This window comes from Varroa jacobsoni, unplaced genomic scaffold, assembly GCF_002532875.2.
Source record: "Varroa jacobsoni isolate VJ856 unplaced genomic scaffold, vjacob_1.0 contig02053, whole genome shotgun sequence".
Taxonomy (NCBI): Eukaryota; Metazoa; Arthropoda; class Arachnida; order Mesostigmata; family Varroidae; genus Varroa; species Varroa jacobsoni.
Window position 1 is genome coordinate 23,047 of NW_019214748.1, and position 14,374 is coordinate 37,420.

General features: G+C 44.8%; 1 protein-coding gene across 1 annotated transcript in view; it reads left to right on the plus strand.

Annotated features, from left to right (window-relative positions):
• The window catches only part of LOC111272355 (uncharacterized), a 60,786-nt gene that overhangs the window by 21,122 nt on the left and 25,290 nt on the right, over nucleotides 1-14,374 (plus strand). The window lies entirely within an intron of this gene.

Sequence of the window (14,374 nt, forward strand, 5' to 3'; positions counted from 1 at the left end):
TGTTCAGCTTAATTAGCTTCTTTCTTGTCTTTATATATGATATGTATATATATATATATATATATATATATATATATATATATATATATCACAGACAAATCAAAAGGCAGTTGAAATCAACTATAACAGCACTACTCGTTTATACGGTAGTACATATAGGTACTCGACAATGAATGAACTAGTCCAGCCTTCGTTTACGTAACATCTATTCAGCAATTTCTGAAGGCTTGTTAGAGCATTTCACTCAAAGATGCACTGATAGCACGTGCAAATACCAATCGTCAAAATAATAATGTTAGCAACAACGACAAGAGAGATACGCCTGCCACTACGCCGATACGTGAAAAGAAATAGCCCGTAACGCAAATTTCGCTTCGATCCTCTGACTGCCTATAGATATTATCTATCTGTATGCGCTCTCCGTTTCACTGTCGTTCTGCCTATGATGGCTTACTGTGATATACGCATGTACACATCTGCAAGCGTATCAGGAACCTGTGTGCAGCAGCCATAAGGACAATGTCTACGGTTTCACCCTTACAATTATTTGTCGCTCCTGTCACTTCATAGTTTTTAATGCACAGGAACGGCTTTTATTAGAATCGTTACGGTAAGGTGTTTTATCAGGCCCGGTATACCAGTACCAGCAGTACTTCACCCTCGCGCATCTCTTGACAACAACTTGTTTTTTACCGGCGCCACTGCTATCTTAATGTCGCTTCGACGGTTTTGTTAGGAAACGTTTGTTGGCTTCTGTTCGTTTGAACTGCTGTAAGTGACCCACTGGGCCGTCGTTCCTACGGTAGCAAAAGCAATGGCAACAGGTACCACGGATGTTACTCTGTACCCGGCCCGCAATAGCAGCTCAGCCCCGCTGTTTGAGCGCTTGACAGGAATGTTTGCTGGCAATTGGGGGAGGGGGTTGATGACCTGTGAGGGCCCATATCAAATAAACACACACACACACACCCAACCAGACGCCCTGCGCCTGTGGCCTGCGTTTCCCGCAGCTGTCGTGGTGGCGACGCGTCCGCTACTATTGATGTTCTGCAGTCGATCCTATTAAGGTCTTTGTATATGTGTGTGTGTGTTTGTGGATGTAACCGCTGCAAACTCTATATCGTGGTCTTGTTCCGCAGGCTGCGAGCAGGCCGCCAGAATGATAACAATAAGAAGGGACGGGGCGGCGGATGCTGGCCCGTAGCAGCGTTGCCTTTGTATGATCGAGATGGCTTGCTCAAGGAAAAGGAGTCGAACAGAAAGCGACAGGTAGACGAAAAGGCAAAGGAAGAGAGAAAGCCAGAAGAGAGAACAAACCACAGCCGTTGACACTGCGGTCGCGCGCGAACTTTGCCGCGAAAGTTTAACGCGTTGAGTTCGGATGGTAGTGTTGTGCTGTGATGATAGTAAAAGGAAAACCATAGAATAGTGGTAACGACAAACGGGCCAGTGCTTGCGTTGTTTGGACGATGCACCACTGCCACCGATGACGCCATGTTCGTTCCCTTCACATCGATCTATTACCATACGACGACGTGTACGGCACATGCGTATAATAGGACTAGTTAGTTTTATATAGTCACGTGTTTGCCTCGTGCGGTGAGATTTATCTGTTCCGACTGCGAATTTCTACGGTACGGGTGCTAATCGTAGGTAATGGATTTGAAGGTGTTTTGAATGCTCATGCATGATAACGGGTTTTGCAGAGAGCGAGACATATGTCGCGGTAACCCTTTGTAAATATATGTACATATATACTACTGACTCTGCGTTGAAATTGTTTTGATTTCACGTCGGAAATATATTGAATTGCTGAAATAGTGAATAGGTACACGCGAAATCCAATGCCGTAGAATTGTTTCTAGCAGTGGAGCAATCGTCTATGTCAACTACTGAGCTCCTTGGCTAATTTGCTGAGTTGACGAAGGGAGTATTCATTTTTCACCATAGGCTCTCTGTGACATTAAAACTTCGGGGGTTGCCTGATGTAAATCTAAAAATTATGCGTCTGTTATTTAGCGGTCAAAACGAGATAGCAGTCAATTGTTCAGCCATGTTTGTGCTAAGGAACACGCATCGCGTATCAACTTATTGATCTCTTATTACTAACGTATCGCTCAAATATCCACACTGTGCGGACTCGCACACTAAAGCATGTAATGACTAGTTGTAGACTGGGTTTGATTCGATGCGTTCCGCGAATGGGTCAACAAAAGCGGAATCGCCTTTGAACAGTACACATGCAGAAAACCGTTCCTTGAAAAATTTGCCATTTTCTTTATCCTCTTCGTTATTTCTTACGACGTAAGTGTTCGTGTGCGCAAATGTAACGTTCCCTTAAACAATATTGACTCTGCGTTCTATCAAGAATATGATTGTCTGCTACCCCAGTGCGATGGCCTCCGCACAATCAAGCGGCTTCCGCACGTTCTTTCCTACTTTCCCCAAAGACATTGCGTCAAGGTCACGGCATGACATAGGGCGGCGCATGCACGTCCTGTTACTATTTTTTTTGACGGTTATTCATTTTAACAAGGGAAAGGGACACATAATACTTCTGAACATTGTTGTTCTCTGGTAACTTCCTTTGTTCGAGAAGTATTGTTTGATTGAATCAAAAGGACGACATATTTCCTTTTTTAAGGCTGTCTTTAAAGAATAATTATTTCAAAGCTAGAGAAATAAAAGACAAGGTCTTTTGTCCTTAGAGAGAACGGAACATTTCCTTGTAGGTAAATATTTTCGTCTTTGTTTGTTGAAGTTGTTTCTATTGAACGCGAACGACTTTTGGCTTGAATCTTTGCAACTAAATAAAGGAGTCATTCATTCATCTAATGGCATCAAGATTCTATTAGGAGCGGAGGCAAAATTTATCTTATTGTTATCTCTTACCAATCTCTGATCCGCGCTCAGGAACGAAAGCACCGTGCCGTCTTGATCAATACAGCATCATTTGCGAAGAGAGAAGAAGACCCGGTCTGGCTAATGTATGTACTCACAGAAGCTCAGGTGATGTACAAAAACAACTGCGAGACACGCACACTAATACATAGACAAAAATCAATGGCCAAAACTTGGTATATTTACCTTACGTAAGACCTGCGAACTACGCGCTTTGTATCTGGAAGTTCAAGTGGGAACTCCGCTTGTAGTCATGACTACCAGCTGTTTCCCTTAGTGGCACTCTCTTACAAAACTACAAGCGGGCCGTGTGTTTCTCCTGGGCACTTTTGAGGTTACTTATTTTGCTCACGTTCTCTGTCAAAGACTCAAATCACGTTACTCATGTATTACAATGACGATTTGGCCTTTTCAAAGTATTTCTGTCAATTTGCCTCTTTACCTATCAAATCATTCTGTGAATTTTTATCATACTGTTATGTTTGGTTATGATGGATGTTATAGGTATTTCTATTAATTAACGTATAACTACGTCAAATATGTCTATATAATATACCGTAAAGGAGGATGTTTTGAGAATTTTAAAAATGGCTTGGTAATCTCTTCCAAGGTAAGCTGTGTGTCTGTCCAGGTGAGCGCCTTCACCATTGTGTATATACATCCCTTTACTGTTGTTGACCGTTCGTCCATGAGTGTTGTAATCTTTACACGCCACTGACTGCACCCATCATTGTTTATCGCATCATTGAAGCAGCACTGAGATCTCTCAATTTGTTTGTCTTCCTTTGAGTTGCGAGGGACGTTTCTAGAGAATGGAGACGAATAGACAAGACATAAAGTAGACATATACTCACTACAAGTGCAACTCTACGTGCCGCGAAACAGCAGACAAAGTCAATTAGCTTTCACAGAATACTAGCTAGAAAATTTGTCAAAATATTTGCCTGAGCAATTAGTTAAAAAAAAAAAAAGCCAGCGCTGGTTTGCACACATTGAACCTATTTGAGACGTAAAGGATTTGCCGGTAACGACTGCTGTGCTTCTGTAGGCCTTCGGCCCATGTTGACGGAGCAGCCCAAACAAACAGCGTTCCTAGTCACATGGTCGTGTTAAATAGATGTAGCTCAATCGACAGAATGTTTTCGTTCTAATATTGAATTCTTCATTGGATCGCTGTCTTCTGTGTGGCAGGTTAACTGGCAGCTGAATGTCGGCACAGGCGCTATGACTGAACAACCAGGCCAGTTCTTGTTTCCAGATAGGCCTATTTCAAATTTCGTAACTGTTGTCATATGGGTATTAGCAAAGACAAGCTATAACACAAGCAGTGTATTCCGGTAGATATTTTGGTGCATTGGCTTGCGTCTTCTAGAAAATAGAAAACAGCCTGTGGGTCCGTCGTTTATTTGCGTGTCTATCACTTGTTCGTCCTTACGTGTGCATAAGCCGTACAAATTTATATTCGCCTAGCAGACGGATCCGTACAGTCAGAAGGATTTAAAAGAGACCTAATTAGTACGTTAAATTGCGATCCGGCTAGCTGGGTCTTTCTCTCTTGTTCCGTTTACCATTCTTACTTTTTAGGTATTTATTTATGGACGGACGAGCCTATCAATGGCATACCTGCTCACTTATTCTCGTAATGGCCCTTCGGTACGAGAGGGTAGCTTTCTCTGATAATCAAACGACGAACTTCGCCACAGAGAGAGAAACTATAGTGCTTCGTTTTGCAGAATATCTGATACATAGTCGGATCGATACGAGAGTAGAGAGATAACTTTGAAGTCGTGAGACCGCGTAGTCGGGTGATCAGGTCACTTCTGAAAAGTAAGCATTGTACGAAGCATACGTCACATTATAGGCCTGGCTGTTGCTGTTACTACTTTTCCTTCGAGCCGTGAATTATGATCTCGAAGTCGAGAGAGCAGATGTGTGCCACCGATTTTAACGAAGCTATTAGCTGACCATATTGACGTCGAACTTTGCATTGAGGCTTGGTCTTCTATCAGAGACAGCAGGAGCAGATCTACACGGCCAATTGGTCACAAGAGGCAAGAACAGTGCGCGTGTCTCGTATTGTTCCCGTGCTGGAGTCAGCAGGCTGGAGGAGTCATGCAAAGTGATGGCGGCTACTGCAGTTGTGCAAGGCTAATCCGATAGGTTAGCAGTTGGAGCAAAGATTTGTAGATGATGCAAGCGCCGAAAACACCGAACCAACTGAGAAATGCCTCTCTCTATGAGTGTGCGAACATGGGTGCTTGACCTTTCAGGTAGGGTCAGCCAGTTGTTTGCGTTAACAGCAGAAGAACGTGTCTACTTCGGTGAGATTAGTCACTTTGCCGATGAGAAGATGCTTCCAACAGCAGCGTCGCCCCCGTCTGGAGTTTCGCTAAAATTGAGTGAGACAATAAAATTTCTTACTATAACTGCTCATGACAATGCTGCTGGTCAAAATTATAGTAATATACGTAAGTTTTTCGTGTGCAGTCACTCTTGTCGTCATTGTATATATGTTGTTTCTATATGTTGTAAGAAGCGTCTGGACCCGCTCGCTGAGTATGGTATATGGTTCGAAAGATGGCTAGAGTTAACTCAACTACTGGTGCGTTGACAAGCAACAGACCAACTTCCATATGTCAGTATTATAATCATCATTATCAACACCATTATTTCAACTTCATGATCTTCATGAGATCGGTCCTCTCGTTTCGTTGTTCGGTGCAAAAAGGATAGTGAGTCTAGTCAGTTTTGAGAGGATGACAGTTTTACACCGCGGTGGAACCTTTTTTTTTTCGAAGCAACGCACGCGACGAGATTGCTGAAGGCTGTGTAACCCGTTGTCCTAGTTCATGCTGCGGCTGCTGCTGCCATGCGACCAGCAGCGATAGGCCCGTATCAGTTCTCTTACATTAACTCCGATTTGCCGATTTGCCGTGAACGGTAGGCCCTTAGCCAACTGTTATGTTCGTTGGCCTACTGTGGTCTACTTATTTAGTTGACCTGTCAAAGGTTCAAAGGCCTACTTTATGCGCGCATGAGGAACGGCAAATCTACCAGCCTACATGTCAGTCTGGTTGACGTTGTGCTCTGAAATTCCCGTTTTGAGTTTCACTTCCGCATGCTACCGCTGTTCGACTATAGACAAGGATCTATAATGAGAGAAAAAAAGCAGGAAAAGTCGTCTAGTCGAGTGTAAAGCGCGGGTGATGGCAATGAGGGTGGCGACGATGGCGCCGGTCCTGATGGCCACTATCGATCTCTCCCAGGTATGGCCGTCGTCGCTTAACTGGATGTTGAGGTCTCGCTAGGTGTTTTTTTAATGTTGTAGCCTGAGTTCTACACAATACCCGCCGATGGGCCCGCTTCAAATAGACCGAGTAGGTTTTCGGTTTGATTGGCATACTTGTATTGACAAACTTGTATAGCAAATAGGCGTTCGTACTGCGTTTTGCTTGGGTTATATGCATACACTCCTGCTGGTGCTACGACACGCATAATATTAGCCCCGTTGCTATTGGTTTTATCCCATTACCCTCTTAACGTAGACAAGCGACGTGTGCATCGCGACCCGTCCGGGTTCGCTGGACGACGACTGACCACAAAGGACGGTTTAGTTATAATACATACACAAGTAAGAGTTGAACCGTATCTGAAAAACATGCTGACTATGTTTTTAGTGTATATATGCACTCATTCTGAACGATTGACACGGGCAATAATGTTAAGCAAATCTGTTAAGTTGCTTTGTGACCTAGATACGTTGAGGCAGATCTCTTCGGAGATACAAATACAAAAAGCCTCTTATAAAGTGATGCGCTGTAGTGAAGGATGTCTTTAATGAACCGTGAAAACCCCCTTCCCGAATTCAAGCGATATCTTAGGAATGGCCGCAGATTGCGACTCGACGCAGAGTCGAGAACTGGGATCAATTTATCCCTTAGCAATGTGTCAATATGTCACCAAATGTGAGGACCGAGGGAAATATACATCTATGGGTGACTTTATTAATAAATTTATTTATAGTTGACTTTATTCAAACGTCACCAGCGTCTTTTACTGTTTTGTGTAGCAGAACCTAAGCTGCTTCTAATAAGTTTCCATAAGTTATAAACAGTGATGTGCTTAGAGTGAATGATTCGCGTTACTCTGTGATTTCAGTGCTCATATGTGCATTGCAGTACCGAATAAACTACTATTGAAGTAAGTGGCAATAATAGGTGGATATGATCATATAGTTCGTCCGCGTATGGTAATCAATCTCTGCCGGGTCGTAGTCCACAAAGGTTTATCTGTTTTTCTGGCACTACGGAACTGACTGGAGTGACGTGCGGCGGAGAAAAATGCACTTTGATGGGAGGCTGAAGTGGCAGAATGGTTCGCGATAGTGACTCCGATAGTACCAGCTACCTCTAGGCTGACCAGGAAGAGCAACAAGTACAGCGCCTGCGACAAACCCTCTACCTAGCTGTGTTTGAGTGTTTGTTCAGGGCCAACAAGAAATTGACTAACTGACGGGGGGCACAAACGCCCGTTAGCCTTCGTGATGGTGATGGGTGGTTCGCTTAGCTAACCAGTCAGCCAGTGAATCGGTAAAGTCAAACCGGTTGCTCTTTCGTGCCATCCAGAGAAACTTTTTTGTACAGGACTTTTCCCTTTAAGGGTGACTGGGAGTTTATGAACAAAAAAACCGAGCGTGCGGTCATGGCCTCAAGCCAGATAAGAACCTAACCCTAATTGCTAGTCACGTCTGTTGCGGAAGCACTTTCTTCGAAGGCAGAAAACACCGCTAAAGTACAGACGATAACGGTATGGCTACTGCTGTCATTGCAATCGGATACGAAAACAACAGGGTCTGATGTCGTTGTGTTTGTTTGTCCTTCCAGCCAAACCTTTTCCGCGGTTGTTTTTTAGGTTGAAAGGGGTCTAATAGCCTAGCTCGGTCCAGTTTATGATGTCTCACTGGTTGCATTACTTAACTAATAGCAAAACAAGAAGGAAAGTTGGCTCTACATATTCGAGACTGTCTTTTTGCGGGCTTGAGGGTTTGCGCTCGTGCAGTACATGCTATTTGCTAAAAGTGTATACAGGTCTGAGTGTATAGACTACCATCATGTTGAATGCACATTTTACATGTTGCTGCTTTTTATCGTATTAACAGCTTATATATTAGTAATGCCGTAAGCGCTGTCCGCGTGTGAAGAAACAGCTGATAGTAATATGGGCATTCGTTCATTTCTTTGTGATCGCGTAATAGAGGCTTCTATTGGGCATATATCTATGTTTTGCATTCTTTTAGGTATGGTAGCATCGTAACAGGATCAGGCCTGTTTTGGCATTTGTGCATGTGTTTGGTGTTCCCCAACAAAATCGTAATACAGGTTTTCTCTCTTGGTCTTTTGCTAATGACTATTGCGGACTCCCCATTGATTCTGTTTCGTTACCTTAATGTACACGTAGGTGTCCGCGAACTCTAATACCGCTTTTGGCACATTCAATTCTCTACCACCCCCTAATCTAAGGATTATTGTAGCCATCGCTACCGCTATCATGGATACGTAGCAATGGCTACTGGTTCGTGATATCGTTCCTGTTAGTCGTTGATACCTGGCTGAATCAATGGCGACGATGCTGACTGTCAGTGTTCAGACCGTGGTTATAGAAACAAACTGTCAACGATGCCCATGGCCGACGCTGGTCCTTTGCTTGTTGGTCATCCAGCCGATGATTCTAGCGGTAGGTGGTAAGTAATACACACGCGCAGACACACACACACACACACACACACACACACACACACACACACACACACACACACACACACATACACACACACACACACAGCAGCAGAAACAATAGCTATGCGCATTGCGTGCCAGTAGTCCCTGATAGCCGACTCAGGTATGTATTGCACTGTGTGTGTTTGTCACGTGGATGAATTCTAGCTGCTCTGATAATTTCTCGGGTCGACGTGTTTTAACGGCGATGGTAATAAATGCGTATAAATTAGTTGGCAACTCAGAGGGGCCCCTGACCACCGATTTCGACTGCGTCGGCCAGTGAATAAAACTAAGGCCTAAGGAAGTAATAGGAAGTGGTCAGTTGAGCGCAGCCGGCCCACAGCTGCAACAAGCACAAGCAGCAGCAGAAGAAAGCAATTCGCGGCCGGACCGGGAGGCACTGACGCGTCACCAATGTCATTATCCGTTCGTTGGTTTTGTCGCTTCATTATTGGCAGTCTCAATGAGGTTACCAGTATCGCTAGGGCCAGCCGTGGCAACAGAAGTTTTCTACGGAGCGGCCAGACAGATGGCAGCGATACAGCACAGAAAAAGTACTGGAGCTTGGCTACCGATCTCGCAACGGACGTAGCCAGACTAACTAGCTGCCCGTCCTCGTGTTTACACTTGACCAGGCAAAAGCTGCGGCAGCAAAGACAACAGGGAAAGAAGCAGCATCAGCAATAGACAGCAGCAGTTAGTGGACTCCTACTTGCCCTCGCGCAGTTGTCGCAACAGTTGAATAAGTTAAAAGTCTCGGCCAGCGGCGGTCGGTCCTGGATGGACGACCGTCTGTTCTTCGTTTGGCCCACTGCCATCGAATCCCCGAGAGAAACGACAGGTAAGAAGTCTAAAAGTGAGTCAGTGAGTGACGGGTGCGGTGAGAAAAAAAACTGGAGTGCTACCACTGTTATTACAGCTGCTGCCGCCGCTACTGCTAATGTCACCGGTAATGTTGGACACCTGCTGAGATAACTGTGCCGCTATCGTGTCCATCGTCAACATTCTTCGACAGCAGGCGGCTTAGATGCATCCATTTGTTTGCTTGGTCAGTCGGTTAGGTCGTTGCCTTGTCGATTTCTCTTTTTGCAACCATCGATGGAGTATGGAGGAAGCTGGATTGATCGAACCGTCTAACGATGGCGCTCCCGCTACCATCATCGTCGCCGCCACAGTGAACCTGCTGGCAAATGTCCACGACACTCTGATAAGTTCTCGTTAACCTTCGTTGCTTATGACGTTTTACCGAAGAGAAACCAATGCTAGCTAGGTGGTAGCAGGTATAAGCTGGCGTTTAGCGCTGATCATGACGCAGGTTACACCCGTTGTTCGTGTCGACTGCCTGTCCCCACTGCCTCAGTACCGCCCTCTCTGGCCCAGGACAATGCCCTGGGGGCCTTCACACCAGTGACGCCAATTGGACATGATCTGATGCTGATGAGTATTTAATGCTCTCTTATCGACTCATCATCATTAGCATCATCGGTGAGCTTCTATTGTCTTGAACCGTGAGTGACAATGGGATGAGCGAAATTTGCCCGCTTATCTGGCCAGGCGGCTTTTGACTACGCAAAGGTTGCAAGCTGACCATTGACATCTGTTATATTCACTGGCCATTTGACTGTCGAGTTGCTCTGTTTCTCTCTTACTACATATATATATATCTATATGGTGATGACAGAAATACACACTGTTGAGACAGCCGGTTAGCGTCATGTTTATACTCGCGTAAACCATCGCCTTAGATAATTGTAAGTTTAAATTAAATAGCAGGAGAGCATCTGAACGCCCCCCATCTTCAAATTGCCTCTAGTCCACTTGACGGCGCGCTATACGTATTACTGTTATACTGCCAATACTATTACAGTGAGAACGGCATTAACGTCGAGAGGACATAAAACATAAAGAAAAAGGAATATTGAGTTTAGTTTTTCACAGCAAGAATCAAACGACGGAGCGGATAGCAGCTGAGTGGATAAACTGAGTTACTGACTTAACACACGTACGAGCTCATATAGAACCATACCTTTTTTTTTTACAGAACTTTTTTAAAATGCCGGACAACCACAGTTGTCGTTGTGTTCACTCTACGTGGGGCGTACGCTTAGGATCTTTCACTGGGATATGAAGTATGTCATACATGAACGGCAATTTAGGGGAGCAGGGACGAGGCTAAAGCAATGGAACAGACGAAATCAATAACGTGAAACAAAGACCGCGAACAGTCAGAACGAAGGGGTTGCTAGGAGTTTAGAGGCGTGATTCCACTCCAGCTGTCGACAACGGCTTTAAGCAGTAACGTCGAGAAATTAACTTTAGCAGCAAGTCAAACTGAACGAAACTCTGCTGCCATCGAAAGTCCGTTGTGGCAAAAGGACCACAGAAACTGTAGCCGGCTGCTTCTCGTAGCAGCCTGATATCCCTGCTGAAAACTGGAGTACTTCGCTTTGTTCCGATTAACCCAGTTACCCCCTTAGAGACCTAAATGTAATACTAGCGCGAATTTTTTCTTTGCCTGCTTCTTTTCTTTGACAAGAGTGCGTACAGATACTCTGCATCATCGGGTATTAGCTTGGCAGAAGTTTGTCCAGCTTCTGTTGGCTTCACAAGCGAAGCAGCAGTTTGTGGTATAAAAGGCGCGATGGATAGTCAAGTCGACTCAGGGCGCAGGAACGCCAGCGGCCGGATAACCTGTCTGTTAGCCTTGGCACTAAATAAGAATCTCTTAGATTACACGGCGGGCTGTAGCGTGCGTTGATCGTTTGGCTCGTTGTTCGGATTCAACCGCCGAAGGGCCCACGTACACGACAGTCGGAGCGAAGCCTCAGCGTCAGTAGCAGCGCTAGCGTAAGAGCCGTAACTACAGCGAAAACAGCCGTAACGCGTCAAAAAGTAACGAACAACACTGTTTAGAATGCGCCTTTTCAGGCGCCCTTGGTACTCGTCTTGGCTGCTATTCGCCCATCTTTCCACAGTGCAAAGCAGCCTAGTGCCATGCCTATAACGGCAATGTATGTATTTCTTTGTCCTGGTAGCGTGTTGTGCCGCGTCAAGGTGCACATTGACTTGCACTGGCCTAGGTTTCGGTCGACTTCGTTTCGCTTTCAAATGCCTGATGAAAGTGACGGACTGGATCGAGTAAGAGAGTATAACCCATGCGCGTGCTATAAATAGCATTTGACGTTCAGGCCAAATGAACGACGTCACAACGTGAAAAACGTAACGAAACAAATGGCTTTACGAACAAAGAAACAAAAAGTTCGCACGCACCCTACCAACGACAGCGACCCGGGCTAAACTCTACCAGTCGCTTTTATCTAGACAATGCTGAGCGAAAAAATAGCGGGGCAAAAGGAAAGGAATCAATGACAAAATAAGGGAAACGGTACCCAGGCAGTGGCGAGCGATTCTTCCAACAAACGGAATCCCGAACGGCGACGTCATCCATCATTGAGCGAATAGAGGGAGTTGATTAACTGGCCGATGAAGCAAGCGTACATCAATAGCACCATCAGCGGCGGTTAACGCCATCAATGTAATAAACATCTGAAATAATGGTAGCACCAGTTGACCTCCATGGTTAAGGTAAGGACGACCGCTTAATTGTTACCGACAACGCGTTACAACAGCTGTTAGGTACAATTAGCCAAGCAGAAGCGGTTCTTTTTGATAAATCTAGTAGGTCATCTTCGAAGATGGCGGCGCTTAGTGTATTACTTTTTTATTTGAATTAAATATACTTTGATTTTTAAAATTATGCTCTGTGCTTCTGAGCAGTAGCGGTTAGTTGATAGAACCCATGCCAGCTACTATTATTTAGCACTCGATATATTATAAAGTTGCCGGTAGCTTTTACCAGTGCTATGCGTTGCATGCTTTAAAAATCGGCCGTTGTTAGAAAAACAGCAGCAGCATCAGCGGCACCACTGCCACAAATAAAAGAAAATTCTGAATTTCTGAGCATAACAAAGGAAAGTGCAAACATTTGTTGGCCCTCCGATTCCTGTTTCTGATTAGCGAAGATCGCCGCCCCTCGTGCGTCGACCTGCAGCTAATTTCAAAATGACTCAGCCGCGTACGGGAAGTTGAAGAAAGGGAACAGGTCCTAGGCAGAGCGTCTCTCGTTCGTTTTTCGAACAAAAAAAGAAGAAGAAGAAGAAGAAGATGGGATGAAAAGACAGGGAAATGTTATTGTTACAGCTAGCTCCTACTTTGTCACCATGGCATCTTCTGCCGCAGCGGCATTAAAGGTAACGTGGGGCGACATCATTGAAACAGAAGTGGCCAGAGCTGCAGCCGACGATGATCTATACGCTTCGCTGGTACGGCAACGAACCCAGTGGGCGACCTGAGCCCATGAATTAAACATTAGTGTTGGCTTTTTTTCTGCTTAAATCAATGGATAAAAGAGAATCCCAGAATTAAGAAAGATCCAAAAGGAATCGTTTGCGGAGAGGTCTAAGATTAAATTTTTGAATCATGCAACTGTACCTCATTTTGGAAATTACTGCCGAACAGCTTATTTAATCTAGTGTCAAGCCTAAAACAACATCTTCCCCATGAGGAGGTCGAGGTGTTTACCTTTGTAACGATTTCCCTCACACACACGCAGACGTATAGAGACACGCGACTAGACATAGAATTCGCCGTTGCTCCTCAACACTTCAGCAGTAGCTACATATATCGCCAGTTAAATCAGCTGGAACTAGCTTTTGCCATAGGAATCGAAAAGGAAAAAACACGGGAAACGGCAACGCCTACTCTCTGCAGGCCCTGCTGTCACTTATTTCCCACACCGTCCTGTTTGCTTGGTCCCTTTATACATGAATCTCCCTATATCCTCCGCTTTAAAAATAGTCACCAAACTCGTACCGCGCCTTTGTCGACGCTGAGCGTCGACATTGCCTGCTTCTGCTTGTGAAAGTAATCTTCTCATAATCTTGTGCAGTCGACCTCTGTCGTGGAGTAGAAAGGTATCGGCGGATATCATAGGTACTAAGATGTCCTGCAAGATTTATGACGAAACAACATCACAGTCATTAGATGAAAATCTATTCATTAATTTGATTTAGGAACACTGTGGCAGCGGCAACAGCTGCATTTTTAGTTGCCTCGACTTTGAGCTGAGCTTTCGTGGCACGACCCGCGACATGTTTGCAGTATTGGTTAAGCATATGCAGCTGTCTTTCTCAGTCTCTCAATCTTTAAATAGCTTCCTATCCAAAACGATAAGAAACTCAACGGACTATGTGTAGGAGGGTTTAGCACGTCTCGTACAAAATCGGAACGGCCTATTTGAAAATCTTGTGCTTATTTCAGTGACACGGTCCTGCATGAGGGTTAGCTCATCATAGCAAAGGCGTACAAAGCGCGTATGATTGAGCGTAAAATAGAGAAGAAAGAAAGCATGAGTTCGTAATTTTGTTTGGCTTTTTGACCGTTAACCGACCAAGTTGTCTATTTTTCTATCTGCTGCTTTTCGTCGACGTTACGAATTACTGATTAGACCGATAGTGCTTTTTGGCTCCTTGTGACACCCTGTAGCGTATTTGGCGATTGCTACAACTAGACAACAATGTAGTGAAAGAATTAGCTGTGAAAAAGGTGAGGCAGCGAGCATAACAAACACGTGGTCTACTTCAAACATCCTTCAACGGCAAAATGAAAGAAAATCCATGAGCACAATCTAGTGATAT